General features: G+C 37.1%; 1 long non-coding RNA gene across 2 annotated transcripts in view; it reads right to left on the bottom strand.

Moving 5' to 3' along the window:
* LOC137495392 (uncharacterized) overlaps positions 1-23,081 on the bottom strand; it is a 211,069-nt gene that overhangs the window by 5,197 nt on the left and 182,791 nt on the right. The window contains exon 4 of one of the 2 annotated variants that reach the window (XR_012405390.1): positions 14,587-15,228. The exons of the other annotated variant lie outside the window; for it this stretch is intronic. This is a non-coding gene — a long non-coding RNA (uncharacterized lncRNA). Of the gene's footprint in view, positions 1-14,586; positions 15,229-23,081 lie in introns of those variants that run through there. 2 annotated transcript variants of the gene reach the window in all.

Genomic DNA, 23,081 nt, shown 5'->3' with positions numbered 1-23,081 from the left:
GCATGGCATTCAGTCTAATGTAAAGAAAACATCCAAGCATGCACTGTTAAGTGCTTCTTTTGTTGAACGTAATCAGTTTGTTCCTGTAGATTTCAATTACATTACATATTTGTGAAGGTGTTTTTTTTTCCCCCTAAATGCCAAAAATGTCATCTTTACACAAAACCAGATATTACAGATTCATTCATGTCTGACAGTTGTGTCATCAGGGATTTGTTCATACTTAATTTGCTTGTTTAAACAGAACATTTTGTATTAAAATGTTCATTTGTTAAATTTTCTTTCTTCATTCATTCATTTTCTTGTCAGTTTAGTCCCTTTATTAATCCGGGGTCGCCACAGCGGAATGAACCACTAACTTATCCAACAAGTTTTTTTACGCAATGGATGCCCTTCCAGCCGCAACCCATCTTTGGGAAACATCCACACACATTCACACACACTCGTAGACTACGGTCAATTTAGTCTACCCAATTCACCTGTACCGCATGTCTTTGGACTGTGGAGGAAACCGGAGCACCCGGTGGAAACCCAAGCGAACGCAGGGAGAACATGCAAACTCCACACAGAAACGCCAACTGAGCCAAGGCTCGAACCAGCTATTGTGCCACTCCGTCGCCCATTTTTCCTTTCGTTCTTTCTTTATTTATCTGGATGGCTTTAATGATGCTGTCATAAAAAGAGATTCCTCTGTAAATACCTAATATTTGTAATATATAAATGTAAATTGTATTTATATTGTTAAATGGTTCTTAATCTAAAGTATACAATAGATTATCCAAAAATGGGGCATCATGGTGGCGCTGTGGGTAGCATGAATGCCTCACAGCAAGAAGGTCGTTGGTTCGAGCTCTGGCTGGATCAGTTGGCATTTCGGTGTGGAGTTTGCATGTTCTCCCTGTGTTTCCTCTGGGTGCTCCGGTTTCTCCCATGGTCACATGTGGTATAGGCGAATTGAATAAGCTAAATTGGCCGTAATGTATGTGTGTGAATGAGTGTGTATGTGTGTGTCCCAGTGTTGGGTTGCGGCTGGAAAGGCTTCTGCTGCGTAAAACATATGCTGGGTAAGTTGATGATTCATTCCACTGTGGCGACCCCTGATTAATAAAGGGACTGAGCTGAAAAGAAAATAAATTATTTAACCATGTTATGGTTCATACGGTACATATCATGTTTTCAGGTGCGCCTTTATTTATGTTTCATAGTTTCAACTTAATCATTCATTCATTCATTCATTTTCTGCCACTTTTCCGGGGCTGGATTGCAGGGGCAGCAGTTTCAGGAGAGAACCCCAGACTTCCCTCTCCATAAAGACTTCCTCCATCCGAGAGACATAGTCCCTCCAGGGTGTCCTGAGTCTTCCCCAAGGCCTTCTCCTGGTCGGACATGCCTGGAACACCTCCTTAGGTAGGCCTCCAGGAGGCATCTGAAACAGATGCCCGAGCCACCTCAGCTGAATTCTCTGGATGTGGAGGAGCAGCGGCTTTACTCCGAGCTCCTGCGAAGGAAACTCATTTTGGCGGCTTGTATCTAAGATCTTGACCTTTCCGTCATTACCCAAAGCTCATGACCATAGGTGAGAGTAGGAATGTAGATTGAACAGTAAATTGAGAGCTTCGCCTTTCGGATCAGCTCCTTCTTTACCACAACGGACCAGTACATTGACCGTATTACTGCTGCAGCTCCTCCTGTCAAACTCACGTTCCATCCTGCCCTCACTCGTGAACAAATCCCCAAGATACTTGATCTCCTCCACCTGGGGTAAGAACTTCTCTCAAACCTTTCCCAAACCACTACCTGTATCTAATTCATTCAGTTAAAATGAGTTGACAATCTCTGATACATGAGATCAAACTGAACGCTTTTTCCCCAACCTAAACACATCCAGCAATCATGGAGGATTCCCAGCTTTAATAAACTGTGCTTAAGAAGCGAAGACGTCACCAACAGGTCTGGTAAGCATATGGCTTCCCCTAAGGATCTCCACATGACTAAATAGTCTGCGCTCCCCCTTCCAGCGCTGCCGTGACACCAATCATATGGCTGCTTGCCTTTTCAGATGTCTGCTGCATGGTGTCTTAAGGACTGCGGGATATTCAAGAACAGGATTCTGACAGTCTTATGAAACCTGGCACGCACAAGACCATTTTCATATCTAACCTAGGGTTGTCAAAAGTATGTACTTCTGTACCAGTCTGTACTGAGATTTTGTAAGGTCCATTTTCAGCTAACATTTAGGCGCTGTTGGGGACATTCTGACATACTGTCGATTGGTAGTTGTGTTCTGCCAGTAGCTTTGTCCCATTTATTATCACAGGCCTTAAGGAATTTGCCAAAGTATATTTAGTGACACATCTTGACAACATTTTTTCTTTTATTTTGTTACTATTATGACCAATTTCCATTGAGGGGTACAGTGTGGTTCGCTACGGGTCACCTTTGTAAGGCTTGTGTCTCCACTGCCAAAGAATACCAATGGTGGGTGTGGTGTACAACAGAAAGTTGCAGTCAACATCATTCTCGCTCGAGGAAATGTCTACAGTAAAGCTGTAGGGGTCGTTCACATATCATATGAGAAGCACTTCCCACAAAACAGAGGCATAAATACTTCTGTATAAATGTTCATTACTAACCTATGAACATGGTTTGATTATAACTGCAGATCAATGACAGTGTAAAATAGCCTACTGTAACGTCTGCAGTTATATAAAATAAATTAATAAATGCAACGTTTATGAACACATACAGTCTCCAATGTGTTACCAATTACAGAACGACTACACACAGCAGACATTTAGTCCTTATTTGGGTTCAAAAACACACGCAACAACCGGGGCTCATTGTTTTTGTTTTCGCGGATCCACGAGAGGCCGCTGTGTGCGCTTTTTCGCGTCTCGGGCGCCTCTCGGGAGCACGCGCCGTTCGCGCCCGCGCCGTTCTCGCGCGAAGAGCCGCCAGATCGGCCGACTCGGCCGCCCTCCTCTTCCTCCTCATCCTCCTCCTTCCCTAAACCCGAGCGACGGTTCGCAAAAGCCGTCCAGAAAAAAAAAAAAAAAGCAAAAGCCCGCGGCCGGCTCCTCCTCCTCCTCCGGGGCCTCCGCTCCGCCGACGCAACGCTGTGAGCTAAGCGGACAAACTGGTTGCATCGGGAAAGCCCTCCACTCGGAGGCGAGCCTTCGGCCGGCGAGCGCGAAGAGGAGGGGCAGAGCGGCACCACACCGCCCCGCAGCGTTCGCTCGAAAAAAACTAAACGCAGCCTTGCGTACCTCGGGCCACATAAATCGCGGTCTCCAGAAACGTCCGCGGGGGTACGTTTCCAGAATGAGCTTGTTTTGGTAACCTCTGTTAGAGAGTAATTCTGTCCGAGTTCAAAATAGTCCAAAAAGTTATTTTTTTACGTTAAGTGGTAGCAAAAAATTTATTTGTGTTGAATTTAAACAAAAAAAAAAAGTTTAAATATTGATCAATTCACTTGTTGTGCATGTTTTTGGAATGTGCGAGGAAACCGGAGAACCCGGGGAAAACCCACATGAGCACGGGAAGAACATGCAAACTACGCACAGAAACGACCGCCAGCCTGTTTAAGTACTAGAATTGGTGACGTTCTTGCTGTGAGTCAACAGTGCTAACCACTGGACCACCATGCCACCCTATGAAGGAAAAGGTGAAGAGGTAGGGGTGGAAGGGGGGATTCTTCAAATCGAAGATGGCTGTAGTAAAAAACCCTGGCTCTTTATAGTGGGTTAGGAACGGCCTGATTGGTGGATCATACATGCTAATGCAGAACCAGCCATGTTCAATGATGATCACGTGATCCTCTCAAAATTAGTTTATGAATAAACTTTACATACTTCTCATTTGCTGTATATTTTATTGATTTGATGTTAATATATTACGTATTTCATACATGTACTAAAATCTTGACAATCCTGTACAAAATGTATTCATTTCTGTTTATTTGACGACTAGTGTACCCTGCTGAAAAATCCAGCTTAAATCAGCCTAGGCTTGTTGGCTGGTTTTAGCTGGTCGACCAGGCTGGTTTTAGAGGGGTTTTGGCCATTTCCAGGCTGGTTTCCAGCCATTTCCAACCTGGTCTTAGCTGGGAGATGACCAGCTAAAACCAGCTTGACCAGCCTAGCCAGGCTGGGAGCCCAGCCAAAACTAGCTATGTCTAGCTTAAACCAGGCTGGTCAAGCTGGTTTTAGCTGGATTCAGCTGGTCTGACTAGCTAAGACCAGGCTGGAAATGGCTGGAAACCAGTCTGGAAATGGCCAAAACCCTTCTAAAACCAGCCAGGTCGACCAGCTAAAATCAGACAACCAGCCTATGCTGATTTAAGCTGTTTTTTTCAGTAGGGTAATTTTGGCCTATTCTTAGACATTGATTAGATTTTCACTGACAGCCCAAATTTAGCTTTGTTTTAGCCAAGACTGCTATGTTTAGACGTCCATTAGACTCATCTTAGCAAAAATTGCTTGCTGGGGTATGTTCTGGGGGAAAATTGTGTTTCAATCCGGCTGCCATCACAAGTATATTTCAAACCTGTGGGAAGGACTGAGGTGAAAATAAGGACGTATGTCTTACAGTCTGTTGTTCTGCGTAGATGGTACGCGTAGAACCACTGGAGTTACTCAAAAAGAGTTTCTTTATGTGTTACTAGGCCATTTGCTCAAAGGCGCCTATTGATTTTTGCCTTACAAAAGAGTCATCGGTTCACAGTGGTTGCTACTCTCTCAAAAAAATCATGCTATTTGTATTTCGCCTGCCACTTTTGAGTCTCCCCTGATGGATTCAAGTCAATCGGGAGCGAGAGGCAGAGAAAGAGAGAGTGCGAAATATAAAAAAAAAAATGAAGCAAGAAAAGTGGAAAAATTGCAGTATATGCCTTTTTTCTCCTCTGATTAGATTTGCTTCTTATCTGTTTGGGAGCGATAACAGTTTTACCCAGGGCTTGCCAACTGCATCCCAATCCCGTTCCTTTAACCGGATGAGGAGCCGTGCCAAAGAGTCTTTGGTGGGCTGTCGCCGAAGATGCCGTTTCAGCCAAAAGAGTCGCTCGGGCTCCCAGTCGCCTCTGATGGGCATAAAGCCGCTACATGGCACTTGGGAAATAGCGCTTTGAAGGACACGGCTGTTGTCTTCGGGATGAAGGATTCACGCTCGCTCCTGCCAGCACCGAGTGGACAGCAAACAATAAGAGGTTTTAAAAGGACTCTTAAAGGATGGAGGCACTTGAGGTTAAGAGCTAATCAGGCAGGTTTAGGAGAATCAAACCCTCCGCCATATTAGGATTAGAGGATTGTCAATTGTAAGATTGCATTTCTGATCACACTGCAATGCTCGAGTACTAATTACGCCGTCTTTTTGTCTCCATTCCCGTAGGAGAGAAAATCGTAAACAGGATCTTGTGCATTTCTCAATGAGATTAAATGAAGAGCAAATATCGCTTAACTCTCCTGCTTCTCAGATTCGTCTCGTGAGATTAAAAGTCTAGTAATATAGTGTGGAACTGTTTCAGAATTAGGTCTCAAATCAAAGTCTGCAATAAGTGCATTGGTGCTTGCACATTTTCCACAGCTCTGAAAAAAAAAATTCCTATAGGGATTTAGTCTTTGTTAGACTGTTATAAGCCATGAACTAAACCAACACGCTATAAGGGCAATTACTGCAGTCACATTAACTATTGCAAATGACATAAACTCAGTCGGTGGCTGCATCTATACAATATGCACTGTAAAAAATATAAGCCAGTAAAAAAAATAAAGCATAATCCTTATTTCCTTTTGCTTTTTCTTTTTCACTCAACTTTTGAAAACATTAGCTGCACTGGCCTAAAATTATTTGTCAGTAACACAAAAAAAACATTTAGTTGAGCAGTGTTGGGCAAGCTACTTGAAAAAAATGCTATTAGCTACTCTACTTAAAATGTAGCTTAACTACACTAAAAGCTTCCCATTGTGTAATGTAGCAAGCTAAGCTAAAAGCTACTTGGCAAAAGTAACTTAGCTACATCTAAGCTATTTTTCCAATTTTCATTTTTAAATCGAAGTAACTTAAATCCAGAGGTGCGTAGTAACGAGTTACATTTACTTTGTTACATTTACGTGAGTAAAGTTATTGGGTAACGTGTACTTTTTTAGTACATTTAATTATGTGTACTTTTACTCTGTAAATTATTAGAGGAAAATCAGTACTCTTACTTCGCTACATTTGGTGGCGTTCCCATGTTACTGTCAAATAATGATAATAAAAAAAAAGATCCATATGACTTTTGAACTTTTAAGATTGTTACTTTTAATTGTGTAAAAATTTTCACAAGTACTTGTACTTTTACTTGAATATAGATTTTGGATACTTTACCCACCTCTGCTTAAATTCAAGTCAATCATATCTTAGTGATCAATAAAACTGCCAATAAAACATGAGGCATAATTGATATAATTGATATATATATATATATATATATATATATAGTTGAAGTCAGAATTATTAGACCTCTGTGTTTATTTTTTTCCACAAATTCTGTTTAACGGAGGGTAGGTTTGTTCAAAACATTTCTAAAAATATTAGTTTTAATAACTCATTTCTAATAACTGATTTATTTATCTTTGCTATCTTTGTATATACATTTGAAGTCAGAATTATTAGCCCCCTTTGATTTTTTTTCTTTTTTTAAATATTTCCCAAATTATGTTTTACAGAGGTGAGGTAGTGACGCAGTAGGTAGTGCTGTCGCCTCACAGCAACAAGGTTGCTGGTTCGAGCCTCGGCTCAGTTGGCGTTTCTGTGTGGAGTTTGCATGTTCTCACGACATTTGCGTGGGTTTCCTCCGAGTGCTCCGGTTTCCCCTACAGTCCAAAGACATGCGGTACAGGTGAATTGGGTAGGCTAAATTGTCCGTAGTGTATGAGTATGTGTGAATGAGTCTGTGTGGATGTTTCCCTGAGATGGGTTGCGGCTGGAAGGGCATCCACTGCATAAAAACGAGCTTGATAAGTTGGTGGTTCATTCCGCAGTGGCGACTCTGGATTAAGAGAGGGACTAAGCCGACAAGGAAATGAATGAATAAATGTTTAACAGAGCAAGGAAATTTTCACAGTATGTCTGATAATATTTTTTTCTTTTGGAGAAAGTCTTATTTGTTTTTCAAGTTTTCAATTTCAAACACCTTTTTAACGACAACATTATTAGCCCCTTTAAGCTAATAATTTAAACTGTAAGGCTAGGCAAGTTTATTTATATAGCCCATTTTGTACAGAATGGCTATCAAAGTGCTTTACAAAAACAAGAATAAAAGAGACAAGTGTAAGAAAATCAAAACTAATAAACAAAACAGATAAAAACACATTAAAATATGTTAAAACAGGTTATAAAAGAGTTCAAAAGAAAACAAAGACGTCTTAGTGTGATCTATCGGACGTAGCACAGTGCTCATTCAGTAAAGGCACAGCTAAACAGATGTGTTTTCAGTCTTGATTTGAATGTGCCTAATGTTGGAGCACATCTGATCATTTCTGGAAGCTGATTCCAGCAGCGGGGGGTGCAGTAGCTTAAGGCGGATTTACTCTGCTTTGACTGAACTCTTTGAATTACTAGTTTGTATGACCCTCATGATCTGTTGGGTTTGTATTCAGTGAGCATATATGTAATGTATTCAGGTCCTAGGCTATTTAGTGATTTATAGACGAGTAGTAAAACTTAAAATTCTATTTTTTAGAGTAACTGGGAGCCAGTGTAGAGACCTGAAGACAGGTGTGATGTGATCTGATTTTCTGGTACTGGTCAGATGGCAGCAGTGTTCCGGATGAGCTGCAACTGTCTGACTGTCTTTTCAGGAAGGCAAGTGAGGAGTCTATTTCAGTAATCCACTCTGCTGCTGATAAAAGCATGAACATGTTTCTCCAAGTCTTCACTGGAAACAAAGCATTTCAGCAATGTTTTTTAGATGATAGTATGCTGATTTAGTTACTGTTTTGACATGACTGTTGGAACACAGATCTGACTCACCAGATCTCACCAAGATTCTTGACCTTATTTTTTGTTGTTTGACCCCTAGAGCCAAGGTACGCGTTCACCTTGAGAACCTCATCTCTGTTCCCAAATGCAATGACTTCTGTCTTCACTTTATTTACCTGAAGAAGGTTTTAGCACATCCATTTGTTCATTTCGCCAATGCAATGGCAGAGGGTGTCAATGGGGCTGAAGTCATTAGGTAGTAAGGCTAAGCTGTGGTAGGAAATTTTATTCTTTCTTAACTGTATATGTCTTAGCGTAGGCTATGAGCAGTACAGAGACTCATTGCACATTTTCTGCATAAACTGCTCTTTTCTTTTTTTCTGCTTTCATACAAATGTCCCTCTTGACTCCCTAAAGTCATCTCTGACGTATAAATAAAAAAAAAAATCCTTCCAAAAAATCTCCTTACACCAATTATACTTCCGCCGTATGCTGATAACGGGTTCAAGATCAGTTCATGACAAGATTAATGCTCTATAATGAACAGCATCCAGTGAAACGCTCCTGACCGACTCAGGAATTACAATGATTCGAGGCATCTGACGAAATCCCTCCAGACCACAGAAGAAGTTTGCATTGTGTGCAGTCAGCAACTAGACTGAGATTTGCCAATCAGAGCGCGGTGCACGCGTCCCACAGGAAAGACACTGAGCTGATTTTGATGGAGTTGCAAGGTACTCCAGCTTGGCGGATCGCTCCTGTCATGCAGGTTTGGTGTTTATGGGTAATGTTCAATTTTAATGGCATCAAACAGACTCCCTCTGCTCAGGTTGAAGGACGGTTGAAGAAGAAATAAAAAGTTTTATTCTGAATGTAGTTTCAATGTAAAATGAGCAAAACCGCCATTGTTGAGTGTGGAATGTTAAAAGGGATAGTTCACTCAAAAAAGAAAATTAACTCAAATCATTATTCGCTCACCCTAAAATGGTTTTCAAATTAAAAAACTGCTTTTATCCTAGCCAAAATAAAACAAACATGAAGAAAAAATATTATCAGACATACTGTGAACATTTCCTTGCTCTGTTAAACATGATTTGGGAAATATTTAAAATGGGGAAAAAAATAAAATAAAAAGGGGGTTTAATAATTCTGACTTCAACCGTGTATATAAAATCAATTATGTTGTTGTGAAAAGTGTCATTAAAAATAAAATAAAACTAAAAACAATAAATAAAAGACTTATAAAACAATTGCAAATATATACATTTTAACTGATTATTTTAATACTACTACTACTACTAATAATAATAATAATAATAATGATAATAATAATAATAATAACAACAACAACAACAACAAATTCTAACCCACATTTATTTATTTATTTATTTATTTATTTATTTATTTATTTGTTTGTTTGTTTGTTTGTTTGTTTGTTTGTTTGTTTGTTTGTTTGTTTGGAAAGATAATCAATTATTCTATTTAAAAAATATCATGTTTTAAAAAAAAACAATTAATACTACTATTACTATTACTACTACTACTACTACTACTACTACTACTACTACTAATGATGATAATAATAATAATAATAATAATAATAGTTTATTAATAGGTAATTATTATTATTATTATGAAAAAGAGAAGAAATAAAAAAATAAATATATAATATACCAAAAATAAATAAATAACAGCTGTGTGTTATTCTGCAATATCAGCACTCATACAGCCTCTTTTCCCTACTCCGGCACCAAAGATTGATGTCAGAAGATCAATAAACTCACTACAGTTTGACAAATATTGCTGCTGTTGAACAACATAATGTACTTTTGAGGCAAGAATGTAGTTGTTTAGATTGCAACTGTGCATTTTATTTATAAGGATAGTGTTTTTTTTTTAAATATTAATAATTTTGATTCAGTGCGTAGGCGACCATTAGCGTGTCATTGAGCAAAGCAAAGAGAGTTGACGTTCCACTACAACAGGGGTCACCAATCTCGTTCCTGGAGGTCTGGTGCCCTGCAGGGTTGTATTTGATTAGGGTTGGAGCTAAAATCTGCAGGACACAGGACCTCCAGGAACAAGTTTGGTGATTCCTGCGCTACAAGATATCGACAGACACTGCATAATAAGTCCTTAGGTGAGAAAAGCTTAGCGTAATTTCATACTACAGCTGATCAAATCATTATTAATCAGGTAAGTGACATTCTAAGTCAATCTCTCCTATTTGTATGTTGTAGTGCTGTATTTATACCATAGTAATCTGGTTGTGTTTGCTTTGCTTTTTCTGGGTTAATTATTGTGAACAGAGAAGGGAACTCTCTGCGACTGATGGCATTTCATGCCGTTCAGCCTTTAAATCTTAAAATGTGGGCAAAATCAGCAGTTGGATATCACCATCAATTTAGATATTGCCTACAGAATCAATCAAATACTAGCTCTAACGTGACGTTGTGTTTTTAAGCAACACTATCTGCTGTTCTGATGTCAGCTGCAGAAGTGAATGAATGGCGGAAGAAAGTAGTTCCTATATATAAACAAATGGGGGGTATTATTAATGTATCCAGTCAACTGGGGAATATGGTAATAAGATTCATTCATTCATTCATTCATTCATTCACCATATCCGCCTACAGTGTTTAGTTGGCGAAGAGCTCAACTCTATGATGTTAGGTAGTGTGAGTGTGAAGGAAAGGAAGCAGTACTCATGCGAAAAGTTAAACTGCTCTGAACATCACTGCATGCACTTTTTTTCTGTTTTTAGATCAGCTGCGTGTTGCCATGGCAACCCGAGAGCTGTGTGCATATCCATTGACATTTGTGAAATTCAGAGGAGCCTTTTTGACTCATCCCTGAGAGCGCGTGTTAGAAACGAGACGAGACCTGCAGAAATGACCTTTGCCTCTTCATCAGATGGGTTTTAGGGCTCTTCTGCACAAAGATCCACTTTGAACACAATATTAAACGGGTCAGAAGGGGATAGACATAAATGCAGCAGTGAATAGTCTCTTGTGCACCTTGGAGGTAGTTTCTGGTGATGCTAATATCTGGTTAACTTACACTGGTTAGCTTTTTTCTAAACATAAACAAAATGTCCAAAACAGACATTATTTATTCACTATAACTGCATTTATTTGATAAAAAATATGCTAAATATGCTCAAAAAAAAAAAAAAAATGCTGGCATTTCACCTGCGGTGTTGCTATAAGTGTGTGAAAAGTGAGGGTTGCATTGACAATCCAACACAATGGGCAGCACATTGAACACAATTTATGTTTATGTTATTAGTGTTCAGAAACTAAGTAAATTACTCATAAAAGAATAAAGCTACATTAAAACCAAGCACACCATTGTTTTTTTTTTTTTTTTTTTTTGTGTGAAATTCCCAATAGGTTTGATGTGTCAAATGACCCTCTTCCTATTGAAAAAAACAAAAGTTAGATCCAAGATGGCCGACTTCAAAATGGCCACCATGGTCACCAAAAATAAAATAAAACAGTTATTAGAAATGAGTTGTTAAAACTAGCATGTTTAGAAATGTGTTGAAGAAATCTCCTCTCTGTTAAACAGAAATTGGGGAAAAAAAAAAATTAACGGGGGGGGGGGGGGGGGGGAATAATTCAGGGGGGCTAATAATTCTGAATTCAACTGTATATATAGTTTTAATTTAATATGTAATAAAATTTAAATAAAAAATATATATTTTTAATAAATTGCTGATAATAAATAATAATAGAAGGCACAACAAATGTATTATATAAATAAATCAATAAATCAATATTTATATAATACATTACATATATAATACATATATTTATTATAAATAAAGGTTTAAATGAGCATTTCATAAAACACATTTTTTAGGTGGGCCTACAAGAATAGTTTAGAGAAAGAAGTGGGCTGAAAGTGAAAAGGTTGAGAACCCCTGCGATAAAGAATCCTGAATCAGCATCAGTTTTACAGCCTTCTCAGAAAGAAAGACCACATATATGCCCTGCCATACCACAAGGAAATGTAACTATTTCACATTTGGTCAGTTTTGTGGCTAATTTGCACAAGTTCAGTCGTACGAAAATGTATCATTTAAAAGAAGAGGCGTGGCACCCACACCAAAACCCCAACTATCATTGGTGGATAAGCAAATCATACTAAATTGTGCGAATGAGATGAATATGAATTAGCAACTGAATCAAAACGTTGCGAGTTTCTGTAAGATCGTGTTGTCCTCACGCTCCAGCTTTATGTTTTATGTTGATCATATTGAAACAAAGAAAACAATCCGAAGTTGTTGTTTCAAGTTATATATACCATGATTTTACTGGTCCGGCCCGCTAGGGAATAGATTTTCCTCCATGTGGCTCCTGAGCTAAAATGAGTTTGACACCCCTGCTCCAGGCACATCCGAGATTTATTTTACATCTTGTAAAAATGGGCATGACAGGTCTCCTTTAAATGGGATCTAAACAATGAGAGGCTCTCCATGTGTACAGTGTTTGTTTTCGTTTTTTTTCACCAGCTAAACTGTTGAAGAACCTCACATGCTCCTCCAAATGAAACATTACTAACTATTCATCACAATAAAAGGCACTTCCTATGAATTGAGCACACCACAGGATTCCTAAAACGTGTGATTTACAACTGTGCGTTTCATCACTGAGCTTTTGCAGGACGGTTTATTAAAATAAATGTGTAAGGAAATGATTTCCCCCACAGGTTTGTACTTGACTTTGAAATATTACGCAGACTGTATTCCTCTGCCAGTTCACTCATTACAATTCTCTTTTAGTCGTCTCGGTTTTTTGCCTGGGAAAACAGCAGAGGTAGAGTTGGATATAGCTTAAGGTGAGTTTGTCTTTCATTTCCTAATGAGTGCGAGCGAGCGGACAGATGGCGGATTCCAGATTTCATTTTCTTTGCGTTAAAAGCGCCTCGTATGTCCTTGTACAAAGCCTTGAAACTTATGTACACAAACAATGTGTTAAAATCACTTCAGCAATTAATTAGCTGATGGCAAGTTTTGTTAACATCGACACAATCTATTGCTTGCTTTATTCCTGTGCTTTATGATTAATTATCAGACTTGAATTAAAATGAATTAGGCTTTACCGCTGCACCATATTGCATTAGCAAAAAGCTTAGCAGCCATGATTATGCAAGTATGCAAATATCATAATAATATAATATTAATTGAATCAATATAGATTAAAAACAGCGGTTCATTCCGCTGTGGAGACCCCTTGATTAATAAATTAAATAATAATAACAATAATAATAATAATAATAATAATAATAATAATAATAGTAACCCACTTTGTCTTTAAAAATAATACTAATATTACTACTACTACTAATAATAATAATACACATTAATTATATAATAATAATAATAATAATAATATAATAATAATAATAATAATAATAATAATAATACCAATTATAATAATTATCCACATTTCCATTAATAATAATAATAATAATAATAATAATAATAATAATAGTAACCCACTTTGTCTTTAAAAATAATACTAATATTACTACTACTAATAATAATACACATTGTCATTAATAATAATAATAATAATAATAATAATAATAATAATAATAATAATAATACCAATTATAATAATTATCCACATTTCCATTTATAATAATAATAATAATAATAATAATAATAATAATAATAATGATAATAATAATACCAATTATAATAATTATCCACATTTCCCTTTATAATAATAATAATAATAATAATAATAATAATAATCCACACTGTCAATAATAATAATAATAATGCTTCACACTGTCAATAATAATAATAATAATAATAATAATAATAACAATAATCCACACTGTCAATAATAATAAAAATACTACTACTACTACTACTACTACTACTACTAATAATAATAATAATAAAAATAATCCACATTGTCAATAATAATAATAATAATAATAATAATAATAATAATAATAATAATAATTCATTTATTCATTTATTTTCAGGGGTCGCCACAGCGGAATGAAACATCAACTTATTCAGCACATTTTTACTCAGCGGATGCCCTTTCAGCCGCAACCCATCTCTGGGAAAATAATTACAAAAATAATAACAATAATAATAATAATAATACAAATTGTCATTAATAATATCATTCATCCATTCATCTTTTTGGCTTAGTCCCTTTATTAATCTGGGGTCGCCACAGCGGAATGTAACGCCAACATATCAAGCATATGCCTGAAGCAGCGGATGCCCTTCCAGCTGCAACCCATCACTGGGGAACACCCATACACTCTCACTCACACACATAGACCACAGACATTTTTTTTTTGCCATTAATAATAATAATACACATTGCCATAAAATACCACTTTTACTTTACCGAATAATAATAATAGTAATAATAATAATAATAACAATAATAATAATAATAAAATAATAATAATAATAATAATCAGTATCATCGTCATTATCATAATACAATATAGAACTTTTATTTGTTCATTTTTTTGTACATTAATGAATATAATCACTTGTTAATTTAGTTAGTAATTGAAGCCAAGGCAATATTTATTTTTATTTTTTTCTGTTCATCGTTTAAATTTAAAACACCCACACAATTTCTTCATCAAAATACTATATTTGATCCAAATAATAATGCTGATTAACAATAAAAACACATTACTTACACTATGTCGCAGAATGTTTACAAATTAAGATATATATGAACAATTTAGTAATGGTCTGCGTCTTATTTGACCCTGACATATGAATGCAATAATCACGGCACATAAATGATGGCTTTGCACTTTAACCCCCACTTTGCTTTGAGTGATGGTGAAGATTACATGGGACGATGGGAAATAAAGTGGGAGGAGCTTGAAGCGTTCAGAGGTAACCTACATAATTACATGTCTCGCGATCCCACTGTGATTAATTATATCTGTTGGGGGCTGGAGGAGGGAGCTCTAATTTTGGACTAGGTGAGGGGCAAAAAAAAAAAAAAGACACAGTGAAAAGGAGGAGGAGGAGGAAGAAAGACGACCAAGACATTACACAAGCAACAACTTATCAAAATCAGGTTGACAGAATCGGGCTGTGGAGACAGTGGAGCCTCTGAATGCTGCAGGAATTTGATGCGGTTAAAAATATGTTTTCTTTACTGCTTTTTTATCCCTCGCTCAGCTGTTTCCCGTCATGGTGTTTTTTAAGCATCAAGGGGCGCGTGCAACAGGATCCGTTTGGACGAGGATCATTCGCCGTCGCTGCTGGAAAAGAGAGAGAGAGAGCGAGAGTTGACATATCTGTTAAAGTCACCGAGAGATCTGGACCAATGCGTTTAACACTCTGTTGTTTCTATAATATTATATTAACTTAGTTTATATTTCTAAATATCATATCGCTTTTAATTAAAATTTTGATGTATTATTATTATTATTATTATTATCACTGAGAGATCTGGACCAATGCGTTTAACACTTTGCTGTTTCTATAATATTATATTATATTTCTGCTGTTCAAACTGTTTTAATTCAGATTTTCTTTTTAACTTAGTTTATACTTCTAAATATCATATAGCTTTTAATTAAAATTTTGATGTATTATTATTATTATTATTATTATTATTATCATTGAGAGATCTGGACCAATGCGTTTTACACAATAGTGTTGCTACTTGTTAAAACTACTTACAGTGCATCCTGAAAGTGTTCATAGCCCTCACATTTGTTTATGTTACAGCCTTATTTCAAAATGTATTCAATAAATTTATTTCTTCAAAATTAAAGCCTTTGCTCAATACTTTGTTGATGCACCTTTGGCAGTAATTACAGCCTCAAGTCTCTTTGAATATGATGCCACAAGCTTGGCGCACCTGTCTTTGGGAATTTTTGCCCATTCCTCTTTGCAGTACCTCTCAAGCTCTTTGAGATTGGATAGGAAGCGACAGCCATTTTCAGATCTCTCCAGAGATGTTCAATAGGATTTAGGTCTGGGCTCTGGCTGGGCCACTCAAGAACATTCACCAAGTTGTTGTGAAGCCACTCCATTGATATTTTAGCGATGTGCTTTGGGTCATTGTCCTGCTGGAGGAAGAACCGTCACCCCAGTCTGAGGTCAAGAGCACTCTGAAGCAGGTTTTCATTCAGGATGTCTCTGTACATTGCTGCATTCATCTTTCCCTCTATCCTGACTAGCCTTCAGTTTCTGCTGTTGAAAAACATCCCCACAGCATGATGCTGCCACCACCATGCTTCACAGTTGGGATGGTTCTAGCCTGGTGATGAGCGCTGGCTGCTTTTCTCCAAACGTAACGCCTGGCATTCACTGCAAAGAGTTCAATTTTTCTCTCATCAGACCAGAGAGTTTTGTTTCTTATGGTCTGAGAGTCCTTCAGATGCCTTTTGGCAAACTTCAGGCAGGGAGTGGGTTCCGTCTGGCCACTCTACCAAACAGGCCTGATTGGTGGATTGCAGCACAGATGTTTGTCCTTCTGTAAGGTTCTCCTCTCTCCACAAAAAAACGCTGGAGCTCAGACTGAGTAATCATCAAGTTATTGATCACCTCCCTGACTAAGGCCCTTCTCCCCTGATCACTCAGCCTAGGTGGCCGGCCAGCTCTAGGAAGAGTCCTGCTGGTTCCAAACATCTTTCACTTATGGATGATGGAGGCCGCTGTGCTCATTGAAATTGTGCTCATTGTGAATTTTTTTTGTAACCTTTCTTTGTGCCTCGAGACAATCCTGTTTCGGAGGTCTACAGGCAATTCCTTTATGCTTGGTTTGTGCTTTGACATGCACTGTCAACCCTGGGCTTTTAAATAGACCAGGGGTTCCCAAACTTTTCAGCCCGCGACCCCCAAAATGACAATGCCAGTGACTCGTGACCCCCAATATTCTCTGAGGTGGTGGTTATAAATACAGAAACCTTGTATGCAATGATGCACACACACACACACACACCAATAGACCTAAGTCTATTCTTTGTGTTTTTTATGTATGTCAGTGCTGTAAATGGGCTAGAAAGTTTAACCTAGTGTTATAAAATCAATCTGCTGCATCTGACAGTATTGCTGTGTCTTTAGTATAATGTAATTACCAGAGAAGTCGCAATCCAATAGAACTATTAACTATAAGCTACTATAGTAATTATATAGTTTATAGTAACGATAAATGACTATTTTTTTCTCCTCAGTAGGTTATTGATAAAATACAGTGAGTCTTAAGGTTTAATAAAAATTAATTGATTTTTGAAAATCACCAGGCGACCCCCCTTCATTGTCCCGCGACCCCTCGTGGGGTCCCGACCCCCACTTTGAGAACCTCTGATATAGACAGATGTATGCCTTTTCAAATCATATCTAATCAACTTAATTGACCACTGGTGAACTCCAATGAAGCTGCTGAAACATCTCAAGAATGATCAGTGGAAACAGAATGTACCTGAGCTCAATTTAGAGCTACACGGCAAAGACTGTAAATACTGATGTACATCTGATTCTTCAGCTTTTTATATTTAATAAATGTGCAACAATTTCAAATAGTCTTTTTTCACATTGTCATTATGGGGGACTGTGTATATAATTTTAAGGAAATCAATTGATTTAATCCATTTTAGAATAAGGCTGTAACATAAACAAATGATGGAAAAAGTGAAGCGCTAAGAATACTTTCCAGATGCACTGTATTTTAAATGAGCTAAAATAACATAAGTCTTGGGATTTTTTGGATGCAACTTAAGCATTTTAAGTCCAATCCACTTATATTTGTTACGTTACTTAATTTTTTCGGGCCAACATGAATGAATTGTGTGGAACCCTGCATTTCATACAGCATATGAACGAATGCAGGACATTGTGTTTACTTCCGGGAGCAGATTGGGGATGATCGTGTGTGTTTGTGAGTCATGTGTGTTGAGGGATTACACATGCTTGTTGGAGGGATTACGAAATGTATCTGAACAGGAAGGAGGGGGGGGGGTACGTCCTCACTGAATGCCTTTTATCAGATATGAGCGGGATTTGTTTGAAATTGATGTTAAATGCCCAATGCTAGCTTTATTTATGCAGTTTGGTTACTAGGGTTGTCAAAATTAATTGTTTCATCGGTGCACAGCGACGTAGATGCGGACAATTTAGTATCGGTTCAGTAATAATCATAACCAGGGCGGGAGCAAACTGAACTGACCCTTTATGCAAACGACGATCGTGCCGCACTCAATCCAAAAATGAAAACGGAAGTGCCACAAAATGACCGTTGAATGATAGTGAGGACCGGGGTGGGGTGTCGTGGTTGCCAGCCTTTATGGACGTGCCTGCCCTAATCATAACCGGTTATTTTGTACTGACTTCATTTATCTTATATGTGTTATGTCGTCGTAACTTAATATAAAAATCAGGGAAGGGCTTTATTTTTTTGTATTGCTTTTAGAATTTTTTTGGTTGGTTTTATTGAAGGGGTGGGCAGGTCAATCAGTGCTTTTGAAAACATAATCGTTTGGGTTTAGGGAAGGAGGAGGATGGGTCAGTCAGTTAGTCAGTCAGTCAGTCAGTCAGTTGACAGCGGCCTCTGGTGGATTTACATGAGAACAGCAGGCGTGAATGGCACTCGCAAGATAAATTTCAGATCTGAATAAGCGTACACAGCGCCATTTACGAAAACAAAAAAAACGTAACCTCTGAGACATATTTGGTGCTCTCCAGACATGTATATAGAGGTACGTTTTCAGAATGGGCTGGGTTGAAAATAGCCTTTGTACTATATTAACATCATCAAATTATTAAAATATGCAGCAAATGAGAAATAAATGACAGGAAGAGAAATAAAAGCAGGCAATATCTGTAAAAAGTATAATAATTACAAAATTAAAGATTATTTAAAAATGGCAAATGTATTGATTAATCACTACTAATGGTGTACATTTATTTTGCAGCCAGTTTAGACCAGTCATTTCATCCTCTCTGAGTAGTAAAGGTTTTCTGAGTCATTTAGATTAAAGAATCTATTATTTACTTGTTCTTTCAGTGTCACGTCGCCTTTAACGAAAGAGTAATGCAAAAACGCACACAAGCTTTAGAAAGTGAAAGCAAAAGTTGAATCCTGGACATTTTAGGAAATTTAGAAACCAAACAAACAAACTTTTTAAGTCCCAAAAAGGTGCGTCTCTCTGGGTCTGCAAAGCAAGTGAGACTGTCTGTCTGTGCTGACAGGTCTCGCACACACAGAACCAAATGGCTAAATGAGAGAAGATTTTCCATTGCTTAATCGACCACAGGTGTTTGGTTATCTTGGGCGAATACAAAAATTGTAAAAGGATTTTAATAATAGTAAATAAAATGTGTCACTAAATATACTTGGGCACCATTAATATACCTGGGTGGCCCGCTATATATAGTCTATGTGTGGGATGCTCTGTATGTTATTGTTAGAGTTAATTGTGCTATAAAAATTATGTTAGGCTTAGCTTCCCTATAAAGATGTAAAAAAAAAAAAGCTGTACAATTGAGTGTGTGCCCGTGCATATGTGTGTGTGTGTGTTAGCATACAATAATTATGTTAGGGTTATGTTTAGGGTTCTCGTTAAGATAGCTGTGCATTGCAATTGTGTGTGTGTGTGTGTGTGTGTGTGTGTGTACAATTTCTTGTGTGTACTGTTTTTTTACTAATCTTGGCTTTTTCTGATTTGGAAAAACAGTGAAATTTTTATTTCCCTGAAAACTTGATGACTGGATTATTAAATCAGTGAATGAGTAAGTGGAGCCTAAAGAAAAGCATCTGTGAGTGCTTGTTGCAGGGTTGCAAGAGTTCAGCAAAGCTATTCAATAGTTTTGGGGTAATGCAGCCCTAATTGGAGCATCTAATTCAGTGAATCGTTAAGTAGAGACCAGATCATTTGAATCAGTAGGTTTTTAGGTGGTTCTTTTTAAAACAATAGTTGCTTGCCATAAAAGTCTGCAAATCTAAAGTTCCTCATCCTCCGATTCCATCAAAGGACATTGAAGGATCTTTATTAGGCCACCTTCATTTCTCCTCCTTGAGTCGGCCGGATTTGAAGGATGCATCAGATTTATCCTTCTCGTCCTTCATTCACTCATAATCCTCCGAACACATTGAAAGTCACAAAAAATAATTATCTGACAATTAAGCACTGCAGAGCTTTTCAATTATATTATAATGAAAGGCAATGAAATAAGTCAAGCTTTGAATGAAGCTTTGTGTCCATGTAGCAAAACTGCAGTGGACTGTTATTTTTATGATAATCATTTACATCTACAGGTAACATGGCGTACACATGTCATATGACTGTATTTTTTTTTCCAGAATGGTTTGGTATGTGGAACAAAGATAAGGAGATGTCTGTAAAGCGAATTAAAGGCAATAATAATAATAATAAATCAAAAATCAAATATAATCCTAAACCACATATGCAGCCCCTTCCAAATATAAAGTCTTTTACTTGCCAATAAAGATAGCTTAGAGCAAAATATAATAGCTACATATGAGTTAACCTAATAATATTTATAATGAGAAACGTTGAGACTCAGTTGCATAACACTGGATAATGAAAATGTCATATTGCTTAAGATTTGCACAAATTTGTAATGGAACTGTCCTTATTGAAGATAAAAAAAGACTCATGTTATTTAATTATGTTACAGAACAGAAATAACTATGGAAACAACTTTGAAAAAATACATATATATATATATATATATATATATATATATATATATATATATATATATATATATATATATATATATTTTTTTTTTTTTTTTCTTTTTTTTTTACTTAAACATTTTGCTTTTAGATAGACAGACAGATAGATGGATGGATAAAAATATAAAAAATAAAGACAGATAGACCTATAGAAAGAAATATAGAAGAGATAGATAGATGGAAGGATGGATGGATGGATGGATGGATGGATGGATGGATGGATGGATGGTCGGGCAGTGGATGAAAAGATAATAATGATAGATATACATATATAAAGAAATATAGAAAGATAAAAAAAAGTCAGAAGTAGAATGATAGACAAAACAATGGATGGATGGATGGATGGATGAATGATAGATAGATGGATGTATAAACGAAATAATATTAATAAAGATAGAAAGACATGTTTAAATAAATAAAGAATGATAGAAAGATAAAAACAAATATAGAACTATAGAATGATAGACAATTTGTTGGATGGATGGATGGATGGATGGATGGATGGATGGATGGATGGATGGATGGACGGACGGAGGGACGGATAAAAAGATAATAATAAAGATAGAAAAAAAGATAGAATTAGAATGATAAATAAAACAAATAATATAGCAGAAATATAAAGAGATAAAAAGATAGAACTAGAATGATTGACAACTCTATAGATGGATGGATGGATGGATGGATGGATGGATGGATGGATGGATGGATGGATGGATGGATGGATGGATGGATGGATGGATGGAGGGATGGATACATAATAATAAAGATAGATAGACATGTATTAAGAAATATAGAATGATAGAAAGATAAAAAGAAAGATAAAACAATAGATTGATAGACAAAACAATAGAACAATGGATGGATGGTCGGACAAATGGATGGATGAAAAGTTAATAATAAAATAAATTAAATAATAATAAAATAAAGATTGATAGACATATATAAAGAAATATTAAAAAATAAAAGAAAGAAAGAACTAGAATGATAGACAAAACGATGGATGGATGGATGGATGGACGGATGGATGGATGAATGGATGAATGGATGGATGGATGGATGGATGGATGGATGGATGGACGGATGGATGGATGGGAGGATGGATGGATGGGTAGAGCAATAAAATGATAGATATATAGACAGACAGACAGACAGACAGACAGACAGACAGACAGACAGACAGACAGACAGACAGACAGATAGATAGATAGATAGATAGATAGATAGATAGATAGATAGATAGATAGATAGATAGATAGATAGATAGATAGATAGATAGATAGATAGATAGAACACTTTTAAACGTCAAGTGTACAAGCTTATTATATGTAATAAATACAAAATCATGATGCAGGAATCTTCTGCATGTGTGGAGAATATATGTATTAGTAGTTGCTCAGATTATTCCACATTGGATTGTGAATTGGTGTTCCCATCGTAAGAATTATTGAGAAAAGTAACGCACATTCAGAATGTATCTTGCTTCTAGGATGATGTTCAAAGCTTGAAAAATGATTGATCTCAATCTGCAAGTCAACTCGCTTTGTGAGCTAAAACTAATGAACAGCATTTCTCCATTGCTGCAGCAGCTCATCCTGCATGAACTAGCCTTGACCACATATTCATGCTGGTCTAAACAGATCCTTTTTTTTTTTTTTTTACCAGGGAAGTCATCTTAAAAGGAGAACACATTCCTCTCCGAATCATCACTAGTGCATTCAATCAGGACACGGATGGCAGCGAGCCTTTGGGTGAGGGCTTTAATCTCTGGTCTGACAGCGCTGAGAACAGCAGAGCTAGTTTGTTTGGTTGTATTAGCGCTGGAAGAGAACTTGGGCCGTGTGAATGGCCGGCGCTCAGAGGTAGTGAGCCAGGCCTGGTAATAGGATTACACGAGTGAGTGGTTTCCTTGCACCTTCATCATTTAAGGCTAACAGTCCACATGATGGAAAGCAATTAAAGCTAACACTTTGACAAGAGCAGATTGGTCGACATTGACACCACATCAGAGAAGGAGGGCGGCAGCTTTACAAAGACACCAGACACTAGCTGAAGTGTTGTGTGTGTGTGTGTGTTAATCTGGTGTAACCAGCGCAAATGCTAAGGAAATTACAATACATCAAATGGCCTTTTTATATACACTCACCGGCCACTTTATTAGGTACACCTGTCCAACATCTTGTTAATGCAAAATTCTAATCAGCCAATCACATAGATGGAAATAGATGCATTTTGGCATGTAGACATGGTCAAGACTTGGTTGCACTATTTGGAAGCCCGGAGTAAATTTCCTCGGAGGCCGGGTTCAGAATAGCCCTGGCCTAGAACCTCATGGATAGGGACAGATTTTCATCTGTTAGGAGGTAAGTAACGTTTGGCAGTCTTTCTGAACACGTTCGATATTTCGCG

This window comes from Danio rerio, chromosome 1, assembly GCF_049306965.1.
Source record: "Danio rerio strain Tuebingen ecotype United States chromosome 1, GRCz12tu, whole genome shotgun sequence".
In the NCBI taxonomy this organism is placed as follows: domain Eukaryota; kingdom Metazoa; phylum Chordata; class Actinopteri; order Cypriniformes; family Danionidae; genus Danio; species Danio rerio.
This window is presented reverse-complemented; position numbering and strand designations above follow the sequence as displayed.